The sequence below is a fragment of the Crocuta crocuta genome, unplaced genomic scaffold (assembly GCF_008692635.1).
Source record: "Crocuta crocuta isolate KB4526 unplaced genomic scaffold, BGI_CrCroc_1.0 scaffold154, whole genome shotgun sequence".
NCBI lineage: Eukaryota > Metazoa > Chordata > Mammalia > Carnivora > Hyaenidae > Crocuta > Crocuta crocuta.
This window is the reverse complement of record NW_027530545.1, coordinates 14679981-14698595: the sequence shown is the minus strand read 5'-3', so window position 1 is coordinate 14698595 and position 18615 is coordinate 14679981. Positions and strand designations below refer to the sequence as shown.

Here is an 18615-nt window from a genome sequence, read left to right as displayed (position 1 = left end):
AGCTGCTGCCTCCAAAACTGGCAACTACCACAGGGTCTGTGGTAATGATGAAGATATGTAACAAACTAATACCTGCCTGGAGAGTTCCTTCCTTCCTTCCTCCATCTTTTCTTTCTTTCTTTCTTTCCTTCCTTCCTTCCTTCCTCCTTCCTTCCTCCCTCCCTCCATCTATCTTTCTTTTTTCCTTCCTTCCTCCCTCCCTTCCTTCCTTCCTTCCTCCATCTTTCCTTTCTTTCTTTCTTTCTTTCCTTCCTTCCTTCCTTCCTCCTTCCTTCCTCCCTCCCTCCATCTATCCTTTCTTTCTTTCTTTCTTTCTTTCTTTCTTTCTTTCTTTCTTTCTTTCTTTTTCTCCTTCCTTCCTTCCTTCCTTCTTTCCTTCCTTCCTTCCTTCCTCCTTCCTTCCTCCCTCCCTCCATCTATCTTTCTTTTTTCCTTCCTTCCTCCCTCCCTTCCTTCCTTCCTTCCTTCCTTCCTTCCTTCCTTCTTTCCTTCCTTTCTTTTTAGTAGTGATCACGCCTAGTGCAGGGTTGGACATGGAGCCTGAACCCATGATCCTCAGATCAAGACCTGAGCTGAGATAGAATCAGAAGCCTAACCAACTGAGCCACCCAGGTGCTCCCTGGAGAGTTTCTTAAATATGCTGATTCTTATATAACAATCCAGAGTTACAGTATCATAGTTTTTAGAAGAGAAGGAGGCTAGTACATATATTTATAAAACAATCCAAATAATTCTGTCCTTAGTTTGGGATATTCTATCCTAGAAGATATCACATATCACATGTGAGCTATAATAACTGGCCTTACAAACATAAAAAAATAAAATAAAAACCTGCTGAAAGGAATTTTTTCCAGCCAACTTGAGCTATGTGAAAAAAAGATCACTCAAAGGAATAATTATAAAGAATCTCCAAAAGTATTAGTGACCCTATTCCTACACGCACACACCAGAAAAAATAGCATAATACTGCAAATCAATGTCCTCAAACATGGACAGTGAACCTCCACAGGACCTTTGATGGTTCCAAAGAATACCCTAGTCTTTTTGCTGAGAATATAGAACAATGGAAGTGAGTGGGTAACAAAAACTAAACCTAAGTATCTAACAATGGGTGAACTTGTTAAATAATGTTTAAGGAACTCTAAATGACTATAAAATTAATCTATTCAACAAATATTTAATGAAGTTCTCCTAAATTAGGCAGTATGCTTATGTATTAAAATATTATACTCCTACATCTATTTATATGGAAAACTTGCTTACAATAGATTTTTAAGTATAAAAGTTAATGACAAATAATAGGCATAGTATGATTTATGTCAGAAGTACATATAGAGATACAAGCTTCGATGGACAGAGACCAAAACTTTTACATTGATTATGTGTTAGGATCTTAGGTAATTTTAAATTTCTTTTTATTTGTTTTCTGCATGTGTTGTTAATTTTCTTTTCAGGCAAGCTTACTGCTCTACCCTGTTCCACCTAGTGAACGTGTCAGATGCCACCTTCTTATTTCACCTTGTCACCTCTCCACTTGGTTCGGATGAGTGATGCAACCTTGAGAAAGGATATTCAGAGTGTCAGGGGTTTGATGATCAGGTAAGTTTTGGCTTTAGTTAGCCAAATGTTTGAAAATGAGGCCCAAAACCTGAACCCAGGTAGGTTTTCAATGAAACTTCTTTTACTAATTTTTTTTCTCCATTTTGTCTATTGAGTTTTTTTCTTTGGTTATCTTCTCTTTGATACTCCCTGTCATCTCTTTTTCTCTCTCTCTTTTTTTTCTTTCTTAGGTATTTCTTCAATTCACACTTCATTCTCTCTTCTTATTATTTGTTTTCTTTTTTTTTCTTTTTCTTTTCTTTAATGTTTTTTATTTATTTCTAGGAGAGAGAGAGAGAGACAGCATGAGCAGGGGAGGGTCAGAGAGAGAGGGAGTCACAGACTGAAACAGGCTCCAGGCTCTGAGCTGGCAGTCAGCACAGAGCCCGACGCGGGGCTCGAACCCACGAACCGCGAGATCATGACCCAAGCGAAAGTCGGACGCTTAACCGACTAAGCCACCCAGGCACCCCTTATTATTTGTTTTTTGTGGTGGGTGTTTGTTTTTTATTGCCTTCATCCCCAAACTTATAACATTTTTTTCATTATTGCATTAAATGACCAACAGTAATATCACTTTATAACACATTGATTTCAGAATGAATCATGTGAGGAGTGCTTAATTATATGCTTTTTATATAAAGTAATTATTGGTTAGAAATACAAAGTCATACATATAACATTAAGTTCAGGAATTTCTTCACTTCTTTTGACTGCAGCAGCAACTTGGACTTAAATAAAATAGCCTGTGACATAAATGCAGGTGGGTAGGGGGAGGTGCACTCTTAATGTATACAGACAAGAGGTTAGTATAGTTTAAAAAAAAAGAAAAAGATACAATGGGGCACCTTGATGGCTCAATAGGTTATGGGTCTGACTCTTGATTTTGGTCAGGTCATGACCTCAGGGTTCCTGAGTTCAAGCCCCGAGTTGTGCACAGAACCTTCTTGGGATTTTCACTCTCTCCCTCTCTCTTTCTGTCTCTCTCCACCCCTCCCCCTCTTATGCACATACATGTGCACTCTTAACTCTCTATCTCTCTCTCTCAAAACAAATAAATAAACTTTAAAAAGTTACAACTATGATTTTTAGGAGAAATATGAATTTCTCATTTAGCACAAAAGGGGAGAGCTTTCCATAAGTAAATTAGACTTCAGAGAATGAAATGTCTGCCTGATTTTAGATATTTTAGGAGAGAACACACCCATAGTGAAAGGTCCCAACCATTTGTTCTGGACGTTACATGGCAGGCAGAAGCCACCTGTTTCAGGGACACCAGAGGGGGTGCTGGAGCCCATCTCCCTCCTGTGAAGAACAGCAGATTGGCTGTGTGAGGAACAGCAACTTACTTACTCCCACTAGCCTGGGAGCACTTCTCTTGGAACTTTTTCTAATACTTTTCTGCTTTATGAAAACTGAACCATAATTAATGGAGTTTGTTTCCCAAGATGTTTTAAGCCAAGTCTGTTACCTAACCGTTGTCCTCTAGCAGACTTGTATGTTCCAGATGCCAACAAATATCCACCTTCATCTGCCCTATACACTGACTTTGCAGTTCATCAGAAAGAGAGGATAGAGACTAAGCAGATTATTTCAATACGGAGGAGCAGTTGACTTTGAGGAGGTGTATATGTTGGGGACTCTGGAAAGTCAAAGTTAGTTGAAGGGCAGCAGAAAGTAAGCAATGAATAAAGGTAAGTTGAGGAAATAGGAAAAAGCAGGTACATTTTTGTGAGACACTTACAAAAAGTCGAGGGAGTACTCATGGATGTCCCCAAGAAATGAAAACCTAGGCAATGATATCCTGTCTCTTGTGTTGTGAGAGGGAACAAGACATCTAGATTAGATCTGCCATTTCATTTTTGTTCACTCCATCCCAAAACACAATTTTATGTATTAAATCTCTTCTGTTTGAAATACCAACTGTGGTTTCTGTTTTTCTGACTAGTACATAGGCTCATTGTGGAGACAGATGTTAAACAAACAGATGCAAAAATAAATATAATCATACAGTTCTAAGATGAAAAAGGAAAAAAAATACCTATATAATCTCATAAGAAGTCTTGGATCTATTTTAGGTTGTGGGCGGGCCCGGATACATTGTGATGAACAATCTCTTTTATCTATTCTCTTGTCCTTAGAGTTTTTATTTACTAGGTAGGCTTCACTTTTCACTCCTCAGGCAGTGACTCCCAAATTGTCATTACTTCTCCTAACTTCTCTCTTGACTTTTCTCTATTCTTTCCTCTCTTCTACTTCCTGGATATTCTTACTGGCTTTCACCTCAAATTCAACAAGTTCAAATATCTTATCACCTTCCCCTGCAAGATCTCTGTTGCTTGTCCTTTTTTTCTGTATTTGTACAACATCAGTCTCTGTCTTGTCACAGGAGCCAAAAACTGTGGTTTGTTTCTATTATACTAATTGGGTGAATACTATTGCTAAACCTCACAATAAACCTCCTGGCTTCTAATTCTCCCCAACTTGGTCCATCCTAAATACACTGCTCATAAATCCTCAAAACACAATTCTGGCTGTATCAGTCCTTTTTTCAAACTTCTTCAGCAGCTTTCATCTATCGACCAAAACTGACATCCATGCCACCTGTGAATCACCTATAACCATTTTTTTAAGTTTAATTATACAACTCTTCTGTGATCTAACCATATTCGACTACCTGTAGCCTGTCAGATGTGCTCTGAAGCTTTCCACCTGCCTAATTTTTGCTCAGTCTGTTCTCTCTAAGGGACATATTCTACTTTTTACCTATTTTTCTGTATCTTAAGTATACACATCTTCTATTTTTATCTTAAACTTCATATTCTCTATAAAGAAATTCCTGGTGCCTTTTTAATGACATAATTACTCTGTTAATTTGTTACTGTTTTTTTTTTCTTTTGTATAGTTCATATGAGATTTTTCATGTCTTTTTTATGTGACTTTAATCTCCTCTTATTCCTCCTTGGTATTTGGATATCTCTTACTCACCTGTGCATTCCTTAGTGCATCTGGTCGGTGCTCAGAACTGCATTGAAACCCCTTGAAGAAGTTTAGTCATACAGGCAGCAATTACAAATAGCAGCATCCAGGAGAGCTTGGGTGGCTCAGTAGGTTAAGCATCCAACTTTGGCTCAGGTCATGATCTCATGGTTTGTGGGTTTGAGCCCCGTGTCAGGCTCTGTGCTGACAGCTCAGATTCTGCTTCAGATTCTGTTTCTCCCTCTCTCTCTGCCAGCACCCCCCCCACTCATGCTCTGTTTCTCCATGTCTCAAAAATAAATAAATATAAAAATTTTTAATATAAAACAAATGGCAGCATTTGTGAGTAAATGGCAGTGAGTACAGTATAAGAGAATTTCCCTTTAGCTTGGGAAGCCTTGCTTTCAAAGTGTTAATGGTATCACATTGGTGCTGTGGCCAAACTTGTGAACTGTGTTTCTCCCCAGCAGGCTTAATGACTAGGTACTCCATACTTCAGAACTGTGTTATTGCACCTGCTGGAACTAAGCCAGGGAATCAGTTAGGTAGATTTTTATTTTAACCTTGCTGTACTTTCAGAGAGAGAGATCATTTAACAAGCTAAAAACTTCCCCAGGTAACTCTGTTACAGCTGTGGTGACGGCTAGAGAAATCTAGTAAGCTCAGAACTCCCTTCTGGGAATCTCTTCTCCTCCTACACCCCCTCCTACTCCTCATCCCCTTCCCTCCTAGCCCTCCTCCTCCTCAATACATTACGTTCTACTTGCAACAATATAATCTGTTATTTCACTTCTCAAGTAATCTCTTAAAAATTTAGCAGAATATAGTTCAAACCTCTTCGTGAACCATCGATTTCTTAAAAATGAATTTTTTTTCAGATCAAATTTCTTTTCTTTATAATAGATAAATAAGAATCTGTATGAGCTCTCACTGGTGAACAAAAGAAGATTGGAAAACTGCCTGATGATGGAGTCTGTGATAGTTAGCTGACGTTATCAGAGGACTCTTATAAATGTCAGATCATTTAATCAGATAGAGTAAAGAGAGTGAAACTTGATTTTCTCAATTCGTCTACCAATAGAAAGTGGGAGGCAATGGGAATTAATCATCTTGGTTCCTTATGTCATTTGACTCCAACAGACTGAATTTCCTCCGACAAGGAAGTGGCGTGTGGTGTGTAATAATTCTTAAACACCAGCATAGCTTGGCTTTGATACAGTAGTCTCTGAAAACAAAAGTCTACACACCCCAATCTCAGGTTTCAATAGAAGCATATAAAAATTCTGTTGGCAAGAACTACAAAAAGATTTTATATTCAATTTGGTCAAAGGCCTTTCAATTCACTTCTTACTGATTGTTTCTTTAGTTTGGCTTTTGTACAATTCTCATGAGAAAAATGAATCAAAAAGAAAATCAATGATTTTCCTATATAACATTTATACAGACACATATGTAGTGATTCAGTGATAATCCTCTAAGTTAACAGTATTAAAATAACTTTAAAATGAAATTGAATGGTGGGAAAAATTCTAAAATGAAATAGGGAACTAGCTCTCATCACTTTATTTAAACAACAAGTATGATACCTCCTTTAAATAAATATATTAAATGACAAGAATGTGTGAAACTTGAGTAACATTCTAACTCAAACTGATTTTCTATTAGTAAGAAGTAAAATTAATCACACATGTATTAAAACAAAACAAAACAAAACAAAACTCTTGGCTTTCCAAATGAGTATGAGAATATCTCTAAAATGTAGTTTCTTAGAGAAAACAAGAGATGCAGACTTCAAAAGCAAAAAAGAGAAGAAAAAGAAACACTGACTTGAAGGGGATTCAAATGTACTTCACTAGGTCATAGTAATGTTTTTGTTACCTTAGAGGAGCTATATTGATTTATCCCTATCTTGAATATTTTCAGCCATGAATTGACACTATCTCACACTGTTTAGCATACAATTTAGCAGCTGATTTTATAGTTTTCTTCATTCATGTTTTCAAAGCTATATAAATTGGTATTCCAACTAGAATGCAAATTTATTAAGAGCAACTTTCATCATTTATCTTAATAAAATATAGCATAGGGCTTTAAAAATAGCAGTTACTCCTAAATTTGCAGATATGAATAGACTTTAAAATTACATTTGGCAGTTTACTCAATTCCTTCCAAGAGTTTGCTGGCCCCTTCCTTTCTGTTTTAATCTATATGTCTATTATTAAGAAAATATATTTCACCTAGTTCTATAATCAGTAAAAATACAAGAAATTAACCAACTAGATTAGGTCAATTGATGCTTTATCCTTTTAGGATACAGTGTGTCCAAAATGTATTCTTCAGCTACACAAAATGCTTGAAAATATCATTGAGAATACAATTCTATAGTTTCAAAAATGAAAATAAAGATTTTAATGTAAATCTTCTATGTCCACCCAAAAAATACCTTTGGGATAAAGGCCACAGAAATATAATCCTAGACATTAAAAACCTAAAAATTTTATCTCCTAGGTAATTTGTATTTTAAGGAGAAAATGTGAGAAAAATAGGATTATACATAAGGAGAATGTAATGAAATAAAAATAATTAATAAAACAAAAATTGCTTTTGTGGATATAATCAGGGTATAAATACAGGCATAAATAATTTCAGGGACTAAAATAAATTGGAGATACAGAGAATACTTACATTTTAATACTATATAAATAATAAACAGTTTTTTATAAAAGCTATTAAATGGCAAATTTCTTGGAAAATGCTACCTATCAAATTGGAACAGGAAAAAACTGTACTAGTAAGTTAAAACCTACCACCAAAACACCCATTACTTGTATAATTATGTTGCAAGGTCATTGAGCTCAAAAGCCAAGAAAGAATTCTTGAGATATGCATGGTATAACCTGTAGAAAGGTAATTTAAGTAGCACGGAGACAGGACCCATGGGCAGAAAGAACTGCATCTTTGTTGTATGAAGCTGGTGATTATATGCTTAGTGCTCAAGGGGGAGGGGACATGCAGGGAATATTAGATCATAAGTGTCTTTGAATTTCTACTCATAAAACTACTTTTGCAAGATTTCTCTGGTGCTTCTCATTCAGTGATATAAACAGGCAGTCATGAGACCCTTTATGAATGTAGCAACCAGTGCATATTTGATCCTTATCAGAAATATGTCGGCTATAGATCAGCCTTCCCGGCTACAGATCAACATTTTTCTGCTTCTGTCCTTCATCATTTCCCTCCCTGACCAATTTTTGGTCCATAAATCTTTAGAGTTGTTGAAGAGTGAAGAGTTTACCTTCTGTAACTTCTTCAAACTGATAGGGGCTGTAGAGATGTCCTTACCTATGAACTGAAATTGGTCACTTCCTGTCCCTACAAGTAACTATTATAGAAGGCCATTGTTGCAGAGTCCAGAGTGAATATTAGGTGAATTGTTTCAGGTGGTAAGGATCATCTGTTGTTTGGGCAAAAGAGTCAGGAACTGCTTACGTTTATCTTGAGAGTAGGAGAGAACAAAACAAAAGAGACAACATATTAGGATTAGGTTATAATAAAAATATGAAGTGTAATAAGAAGACCCTTTAAGGTATACCATAGTCCACCTCCCAACCAAGAATTTCACCAATCATTGAGATAACTAGGTGTCAGACGTTGCCTTAATTTGGATGTGCATATCTGCTAAATCTTTGGATACATTAGCAGAGTCACCTGGGATATATAACAACATTTAGTCTCAGTATTAGCATAATAACTTCCCTTGACTTGTAGTCAGGATATCAAGAGCCATTAAGTTTTGGAGGGGCCATATTTTGAATTTGTGGACAACTTCATGTTAGGTTTGGTTAAAGGTGGTCACTATATGCTTGCCTAAGTCTCTACTTGTAATTTTACATCAAGAGAGGTGGCTCCCAGGACAAATATGGCAAAGGAATAAAACCATTAAGAAGCCTTCTTTGCCTGATGTCTCACTTTAACAATATCCTAATTATAAGGAATCACTGAGCAAGTGGGAGATAACTTGCACTGGAAGATAAGGAAATTCCCATATGCATTCTTCAATCCAATTATAAGGTAGTTGGGGCAACCCATTATCTCCACAAGTTCATAGTTAACCCCTTGGACTGGGGTACACTCTAACATTTAAGGAGCATTTATTTTTATCCCAGCCACATAGCACTGACAAAGTGGTAGCTTCGTTATACCATTATTAGGGGGTCCATCCCATTGATTAGCTGTTTAAATAACCATATGCCTATGAGGGTCCCTGTTATTATCCCCACAGAGGAATAGGCACAAAGATTGTCTATATTTGAGCTACTGTGGCAACTTCTCTGAAGTTTACTTCATGTTGTCTATCTTAGGTAAACAACATTCAAAGACAATTAGAACTAGAATCTTCTATCAACAAAGATGTGTTATTGAAACCTAATTTTTCTCTCTAAATCCACCCTTATTTTCAGAGGTAGCTAAATCAAGACCAATTTATTTGTAAAACTAGTCCAGTTTTAACAAACCTTCCCCAATTATTTACATAAGCTCAGCAAGAATAGTGATTGATTACATAGACCCTTTAAAATCTGCTTTGCTGGAACTTTCTATAAGGAATCTCTAGGTTGAACTTTTAATAGCCTCGTGAGGCTGGAAGTCAAGCCAAATAGTCGTCATCAGACTTGCTTGCATTACCCATAGATTGAGTGTATTTCTCTTCTCAAGATCCCCCAAATAACCTGAGGTTTCTGTACCTGTCAGGAAGTGACATTCTTTACTCACCTGGTATGGCTTCTGGGAACTCTGTAAATAAAGTTTCAGGCCAGCATTTCCAAGGGGCTTCATTGGCTCCATAAAGTCAACTTCAAATCCTTAACTTAAATACCTGAGTCTATGCATGTCTCTCTCAAATATGACATTCCAGTCAAAACCTTGGTAATATAACCAATGTTTCCAATAGTGTCCTGTTATGAGGAGAACAAATTCTTATTAACAGATGCAAATAACTATAATTGCCATGAAAGAAAAGTTTCTGAAATCTGGACTGTTCATGTAGGGAGAAAAGTTAAATGCTTCCATTTGTTCACAAAGGAATATTTCATCATCTTCCTCAATTCAGTCCTATGCTATTAATTTTTGTTCTGTTTGAATGCAGTTTTCCCATTACTTCTGGAAATTCTTACCCAGTTCTGTTTTATGATTTTTAAAGATAGAAAAATCCTGTATTTGTCAAAAGTCCTTTTTATGAATTTCCTAGAAGAAAAAACACATTTTGCAAAAGCATTAGAACAATAACAAAACAAAACTCAAAAAACTCAACAATGGACATGGGTAAAGATCTCAGCATTCACTTTGATGTAGCTGAAGGAAATCCAGTTATCCCTGTGACATATAGCATTTTAATAATTAGACTGTCAAGTGATGACTTCATACTAGAATATATTAAAACTTTAGGAATGTCATATATTTTCTAGAACAATTATAGCATTTACCCATACAACATAACCTAAGAAGATTTATCATCAATTGACAGTGCTTCCATGTGACATACAAATAAACAAGCCTAATTAGTCAAAAATACTTCATTTCCCATTTAAATCTTGGGGAAGTTTGTTTTAAACCTTAGAAGTTTTAAAGCACATGCCTAAATAGAAATTCGGATCATTATAAATTTAATATTGGTATTTAACTGAGGTGGTAATAAGGGATTCTACAGCAAGATATAGTTGTTCGTAAAACAGCTCCTTTAACATTGAGAAGTTTTAACTTTCTTAAGTAATCAATGACCCGATAAAGACAAAACATAGAAGCTTTGGTTTTCTGGGTAGATAAAAACAAGAGAAAAATCTTTGTTTACATTTTCTTATCAAGAGCAGACCAACAATCCAAGAAAATTTTGTCTTTTTAACAAAGTGAAAAGCAGAATTTCAATCTCCTACCATTATACTTTTAAATCCAGTCATTTCAACCTTAGTCCTGTCCATATATAATTTTTTTCCAAAAAATCTCTTCACAAACCTTCTACAACTTTCTTCTTCATTCAAATTTTGTCCTAAACCCTTTTTCCTGTGAATAACCAGTCTAATTTTAGGACAAAATTACTTTCTTTTTCCTTCAATGAAATGCTTTCACATTTCTTTCTTTTTTCTTTTTACATATACCTTATTTTTTTAATATTTCTTTTTTTTCTTTCTTTTATAGTTTATTGTCAAGTTGGTTTCCATATAATACCTAGCTCTCATCCCAACAAGTGCTTCCTCCAAGCCTATCTGTTCCCATTTCTTATGTGTTTCTTATTAAAAACATATTTTCTTGGGGTGCCTAGGTGGCTCAGTCACTTGAGCATCTGACATTTGATTTCAGCTCAAGTCATGATCCATGATCTCATGGTCATGAGATCAAGCTCCCCTCCCCCGTCTGTACTCCGCCTTCAGGTTGAGCATGGAGCCTGCTTAAGATCCTCTCTCTCTCTCTCTCTCTCTCCCCCCCCATCCCCTGCTCACACTTTCTTTCTCTCTACAAACAAAAAAGACAAAAACAAAAAACCCACATCTTTACTTATATACAGAGTTGCTTCTCTTATTTCCATTCGTCTTTAATAATACTTAGTAGAATTTTAACTCTTGCAAACTTTCATCTCCAAAGAAAATTAAGTAGTAACCAATTGTGAACTATGTGTAACATGAGAATTCTTTAGACTGGCAAATTTATAAATACATTTCATAATTTATAAAAGTATATGTTTTTCCATAGCACTATCTTTTAATGAAGTGTAAAGCATGTTTCCCAACAAACCCAAGTATCCTCAGTTTCTCTGCAACAAAAAGCCAAAGCAGATAAACCTACATTCAGTAAATAATGCTTTAGTATTTATTTGGAGAAGACTTGGATATCCAATGAGCTGCATCCAATTTATCATTTAACTTAGCAAAATTCAAAGGTAAAAACAAAGTTACCAAAGATTTTGAAAGCTATGTAAAAATTTTATGTATAAACCTTTTTATTTATTCAACTCGCTTATTCTTAATAATTACCCATGAAAACTTTACAAGACAGACAAAATTAACCATCATTTTGAGTCATCTTTTTGCTGACAAATTGCAACAGAGATAACATGAGCTTATTTGACCTTTAGTAAACCATGGTAGGATAAAAGTATTCTATTTAATGCTAATAAATTTAAAGACATGTCTATCTTAATTAACTTATTAAATAAGTTTAAATGCCAAATATGTTGCATCTGGGTCCACTAAAAGTCAATTTGTTCCCCAGTGTCAGTTTTTACCTGGGCACCCGTGGGGAAATCTGAAATGGGTGGTTTAAATCCAGGGAGAGGTACTCTTCACTCCTTGATAGTGATGGTAGGCAGAGCAAGAATCATTGATGCAACAGGCATGGAGGATGGTATATGAGTGGGTTATGCAAGCCTTACCCATGGTGGTGCAGAAATAGAAGGAGGGGGGGGATGGAGGCAGAGGAGGTGACGTGCTGCTGACAAGGCTGGAGGTAGTAAAAGCCCAGAGGGCAGAGAAAGAGGACTCCTGGTTCCAAAGCTCCTCAGCTCAGACAGATGAGCAGACCCACATTTTCTTTTCATAAACAATAAGTGAAAATAGACATTGTATGTCAACTAGAGAAGACCAGGAAACTCCCCAAAAGAAAAGGAGTTTCAGCAGCTGCTTGGTGATATTCCTTATAGTTCCCATCTTAAGGTAGACTAACCACAGACAGTTGGCTCAAATTTCATAGCCATTAATCCAGGAAATGAATGGGACAGAAAATCCCACACACAGTACAAGTCAAGCAACATTCATCTAGTCCTGTCAAGATATATTCTAGATCTGACATACAAAGAAGAGGAGATGAGTGATTCAGAAAAAACAGAGGGAGGCATGTGCAGGATCTTGGCAGCAACTTGTTTACAAGAGAGACGAGGTGGGGGATGGCACACAGAGAGCATCACAGGACACAGAGAAGGTGGCAGATTAACAGAAGCCTGATTCAGCTGAGCTGATGGTGGATTGATGGGTAGAGGGTGAGGAGAAGTGTGTCTGTGGGCCATCTAAAAGACGATGGACAAATCAGGGTTTCACCTGAGGACCTAAATGCCTTACTATATGGGATTTTGGTACATTTTTCCTGAGGCCTACAAAAAAGGTCTAAGTGATAAATATTAAGGTTTAAGGGCCTGTTAATGGGCCAGTTTTCATCATCCTCCAGGGAATACTAAGGTCAGGCATTATTACAGAAGAAGATGAGGTGCTTTTTCTTTAAACCATGTTGTCCAAATTGACTCCAGTGTGTTAGGAGACAGCCCAAAGGGGAATCCTTTGGGATTGAGGAAGTTGATCCCATAGTTAATTCCTACAATACGAAGAGAGTACATTAACTAGGAGTCCATTACCAAAATACTTCTCAATCTCTGAACGGCATCCCATCAGGAATATTGCTTAAGGTTCCTGGGGCTCAGACTGGCAGGAAGAAACATCCCCCTTTCTTGACTGCTGAGACACCTTTGTACTATCTAAGAAAGGGTGTCAACCTCCCTTGCTTCCCTATTGCATTTTAGACTACCATAGGTGCTGGTGAATGGGCTCACATGCTGCAGAGATTGGTGCTACCTCTTTCTATTTTGGGGTAATCAATATATTTGGTGACTAACAGTAATACATACTGTAAGCCTCTAGATCTAGTATTAATGGAGGGGGTAGAGACCCTGGCCTTTGTTAAGAAGGGGCAACTATTTTATATCATATTAAGCATCATACATCTAAGCTAAAAGTACTTTCAATCTGAGAGCAAGATCAAAAAGGCCAAACAGCTCATGGGTGAAGACAAATGAAACATGAAAAAAAATGGAAGTATGGAATTCCTATCTACTCTGGGCAGCTTTTTCATGAGCTTTATCCATGATCTAATCCCAATGGAATGGTCCCCCATTGGGTGTGTGCCCCAACTGGGTAAGAACTCCAATTAGTCCCTTTAGTCCCTTTCAGGAAGCATGCAGTCAGACATATCTTGTATTTTATGTTCATCAAAGGATCACAGCAGGTTACTTAGGAGGGAACCTTACATGGGAGTCTTGTTATCGGTGGCCGTCCTAATGACGTGTATGACTGTCTCAGGCCTGAGAAGAATTAAAAGAACAGGTAAAACAGGGAGAGCCTGATTTCTGAGCCCAATGACATTATGGCCAAGGTACCAGTATGCCTCTGGGTGGAAGGATTTTGTCCCTCCCTATAGTGTAGCCAAGGCAAGAGTACTTGGACAATGCACATTTGGAAGTGTGATACTATTCAGGACATCGCCAGAAAAGAACAAGTAAGAATTACAGGCTGGTAGAATAAAAGAGATTTACCAAGTTGCACCAACATTCTTGGATTCATTCTGTAATCCCCATGCAAGGCCACCAAAAATGTTTCAGGGTCATCGAGTGCAAAGGCTAAGAAAGAATCCTTGAGATGTTGTATGGTGCAACTTGGTAGCCTGGAGACAGGACCCATGGGCAGAACGAACTGCACCTTTGCTGTGCGAAGCTGGGGGTTCTATGCTGAGTGCTTAAGGAGGGGACGTGCAAGGAATATCAGATCATAAATGTCTCCTGCAAATTTCTACTCATAAAACTACTTTTGCAAGATTTCTCTAGTGCTTATAATTCAGGTTGGTATTAACTACTGGTAAGATATATAGGCAGTCATAAGACCCCTTAAGAATCCAGCATGTATTTGATCCTTATCAGATATATGCAGATGGTAGGTTAGCCTTCTGGGCTAAAGGTAACATTTTTCTACTTCTATCCCTCATGAGTTTAACTGATAATTTCTAGTTTTATTAGTGACACGTATTTTCATTTCATATAAGTTATTTCATAGTGTACAAAAAGATAACAAAAACTGTGTTTCCAAGAGAATGATAATCTAAATACTTTGAATAATGCTTTTGCTAAAGATAGCTATAAGTATTGAAATTCTCTCTTTCTCTGTCTCGCACACACTCTCTCTATAATCAGTCTTGGTGTCTGAACAATCTCTCTCTATATATATCTATATATACCTATTTAGAGAAAGACATATGTATAGACATATATATAGAAAGAGAGAGAGCATGTGTGTGTGTGTGTGTGTGTGTGTGTATACTGAGCTGTAAATGAGCTGACAAGGAAGGACCTCAACAGAGGTCAAAACAAAATAAAAGTAGGAATCCTGGGATACACAAGGCATCTATAGACCCATAGTTTGTAGTTTGTTGGTTTCCTAAGGAATTGTGAGGCATAGGGGTGAAGTTTATGGCCTATGTAAGGTAAAAAGTGATGTGGGAGATTTATTCATAAAGCTGAGGTCCCAAAGAGTCACAACATCTGTGTAAGGTAGAATGAGAAATAAAACATCATACAGAAGGGAACAGCAAGAAAACTTACCTGGTATAGCTCTGGTACTGAATGAAGAGCCAAAATTTCTTATCTTTTTTCTTTCCTTTCTTTTCCTTTTTCCTTTCCTTTCCTGTACTTTCCTTTCCCCTTCCATTCCCCTTTCTTTTTCTTTCTTCCTTTGTTCCTTCCTTCCTTCCTTTTCTTTCTTTCTTTCTTAGCCAAAATATGTATCCTGAGAATTTGTAACTATAAGCCAAACTTCGAGTAGGTTTCTAAACTAAATTCAAATTGTCTGCATTGGCTAAAATTCTTCATAATAAAGATGACTTCAGTTTTGATGTTTGACTAATGACACCTTTCAGGTAACTCCCCTTACCACTTTTCCCTCACATTTGGGCAAGATGTATAAAAATCAAACAAAACCGGCATGCTCCTTCCCTGAGTGCCAGTGGAAAGTTAAAACCAAACAAATCCAAGCCCTCCAGTAGGAACCCTTACTGTGGTCCCACCTCTAAATTGCAACTTTTAGTCTCAATTCCCTCTAGCCATTTGGACCAACTTACATCTGCCCTGGTCTCCTCATAAAGCTTCATGGGGATGGGGTGATTAACAAACCTTGGCATGTGCTCTTGGTGCACACGGTATCATCCGTCTTGATGTCTGAACAATTCTACTGGGAGGAGTCCTTCCCACTCTGCATGGGTTGACTATAAAACGTTCTCACTTTAAAAATTACAATGGAATTTTAGGTGTTTGTTTTGTTTTGTTTTTCTTCTGTGGATCCTGTTAGTGGTGCATACAGATGCTATCATTTTGGCTGCCAGTAAGTAACAGTTACCTTCTCCAAAGAATTGGCCATCATCAAATGAGAACTACCTTGCCTGGAAGGTTATGCCCCTCAGGGACCATCCCTCAGCCAGCAGTTAAGTGACACTGGGGGTGGGGGATATTAAGAATTGTGAAGATTCTGGGGCACCTGGGTGGTGCAGTGGGTTATGTGTCCCGAGTCTTGATTTTGGCTCAGGTCAGGATCTCATGGTTCCTGGGTTCAAGCCCCTGGTTGGGATTCTCTATATCTCCCTCTTTCTCTGCTTCTCCACCAACACATGCATGCACACACACACACACACACACTCTCTCTCAAAATAAATACATAAACTTAAAAAAAAAAAGAATTGTGAAGATTCTGAGATGTTACCCTATTTATAAGCCAACACGTTAGCTTGCCACAGTTTCCTGAATGCTGGCATAAGATATAAAATTTCATGGTCAAAAGCAAAGGACATTATCACGCGCAGTAATAGCAATAGCCAGAGTTATCAGAGCTGCTCCCTGTGTCCTGGTTTCCATAAGGCAACATGAATAGGACCAAGTGACAGGACCATATTATGCATGAAATATATCATGTTATGGGAGAAAAATCTTGAGCTTAGGGAATGGAGTCTTTTATAACGGACAATAATCTTAACTTTGTCCCAGAGGAAGACATTATTTTTATTAAACTGAACAGAAAATAAACCAGTCCTTCAGTCTTGATGTAGACATTATCTCCAGTTTCCAAGACTATTCACTATAGAACCAATTTTTAAAAGATATTCCAGAACAAAGGCAGTCAGCTCCTCTGCTCATAAGACAGTCAGAAATAAAAGAGATCTATGGAGAATTGGCTCCCAACAGATGGGTTTATTTTACTAATCTACCCTTATATATTGTGATATTTTTTATAATAAAAAAAAACCAGATATGTATCAATAATCACACTTAATGGAAATGAAGTAAGCTCTTCAATTCAAAAAATAATGACTATCAGAATGATAAAACCAAAATTCTAGCTATGTACAATGTACAGGAGTCATACCTACTACCTAAGGACACATATATACACAATTTTGTAATAAAATTAAACAATAATATATGCCAGGCAAATACCAATAGAAAGCTGGTATAGCTAAATCAAATAATGGACTAAATGTAAAAACTCTTAGGAGAAATATGAAAAAAAAAAAGGTTTGGTTGGACAGGAAATAATGTTTCTAAATTTGTATGCTCCCAGAAGCAGACTTAAAATACATAAAGCAAATATTGACAGCATTAAAGTAGAAATTAATAAATTCATTATCATGGTAGGAGATTTTAAAATCATCTATCTTAGTAATTGAGAGATCTGACAGGAAAAAAAAATCTGTAAGCATCTGCACAATTTCAATAAGACAATTAGCAAGTTTAATTTAATGGACATTTACATAATAGTGTATTCAGTAAAAGAATAGTATGGAGCATTTACCCAACTGTCAAATACTAAGCTGCAAAGCCAGTTCCAACAAATTGCAAAGGATTTCTGTCATGCAAATCACATTCTCTGACTACAGGCAACTGTTAGAAATCAAGAGAAGGGGCGCCTGGGTGGCTCAGTCAGTTAAGCATCCAACTTTGGCTCAGGTCATGATCTCACGTTTCATGGGTTTGAATCCCATGTCAGGCTCTGTGCTGACAGCCAGCTCAGAGCCTGGAGCCTGCTTCAGAGTCTGTCTCCCTCTCTCTTTCTGACCACCCCTGCTCACATTTTCTCTCTCTCTCAGAAATAAAGCATAAAAAATTAAAAAAAAAAAAAAAGAAATCAAGAGTAAAAGATAACTGGAAATATCCAAAACATTTATAAATGTTGAACATACCTTTAGATAATTCATGTGATAAGAAAGAAAAACTCACAATGTGTATCAAACTTTATTTAGAAATGAATGATAATCAAATATTGCAGGTCAAATCTCAAGTGAGATTAAACAATAATTTTAGGGGGAAAAAGACTAACATTAATGATTCTTGTTGCTCAAGCCAAAAATGAAAGAATTATCCCATTCCTCTACTTCCCTCAGCTTTTACATCCAGTTCATCAGAAATCTCTAACACTTATCTTGTATCTGTCCCGTTTCCTCCATTGTCTCTGCAACCATTATGGTTCAAGGAGCTCTTTTTTCTCTTGCCTGTGGTATTTCAACAGTAATGATCCTTCTGCTGCCTTCTTGCCTTCCTAAAATCCATTCTCCCTGGAGTAGCCACCATGATCTTTAAAAACATACATTGGAGGACACTTAGGTGGTTCAGTCATTAAGCATCTAATTTATGTTCAGGTCATGATTTCATTATTCATGAATTCGAGCTCCACTTAAGGTAGCTTGACCCCTACTTCAGGTGCCCTGCTTCCTCCTAGGATTCTCTCTCTCTGCCCCTCACTCACTTGCACCCTCTCTCTCAAGAACAAAACAAAACAAAGCAAAACACATACATTGGATCAAATTGTTCCCATGTTAAAACTGACAAGAATGGCCTGCTCTTTGACTGTTGCAGGACTGGCTTTTTAAAATTACACTCATCTATTCTAGTTTCCTATGCTCTGGACTCTCTCAGAGTCTCACAACACAGTAATCAAGTGGCTGGCTTGGCTGTGTTCTCATCTGGAGCTCAAGGTCCTCTTCCAAGATTATTCACGTGGTTGGCAAAAGCCAATTTCTTGTAGGCACATAGGACTAAGGTTCACATTTTCTTGCAGCCTATTGACTAGAAAGTTCTCTTAGCATCTAAAGCCTGCCCTCAGGTCTTCCCTACTGTGACTCTCTCACAACCTGGGGCTATTTCCTCAAAGTGATAGGATATACTCTTTCAATTGGTGAGGGTGGTGGCTG

General features: G+C 37.1%; 1 long non-coding RNA gene across 1 annotated transcript in view; it reads left to right on the top strand.

The window, feature by feature from the left end:
• LOC144234456 (uncharacterized) overlaps positions 1–18615 on the top strand; it is a 122800-nt gene that overhangs the window by 5250 nt on the left and 98935 nt on the right. The window contains exon 2 of the long non-coding RNA XR_013335957.1: positions 1455–1599. This is a non-coding gene — a long non-coding RNA (uncharacterized LOC144234456). The remainder of the gene's footprint in view (positions 1–1454; positions 1600–18615) is intronic.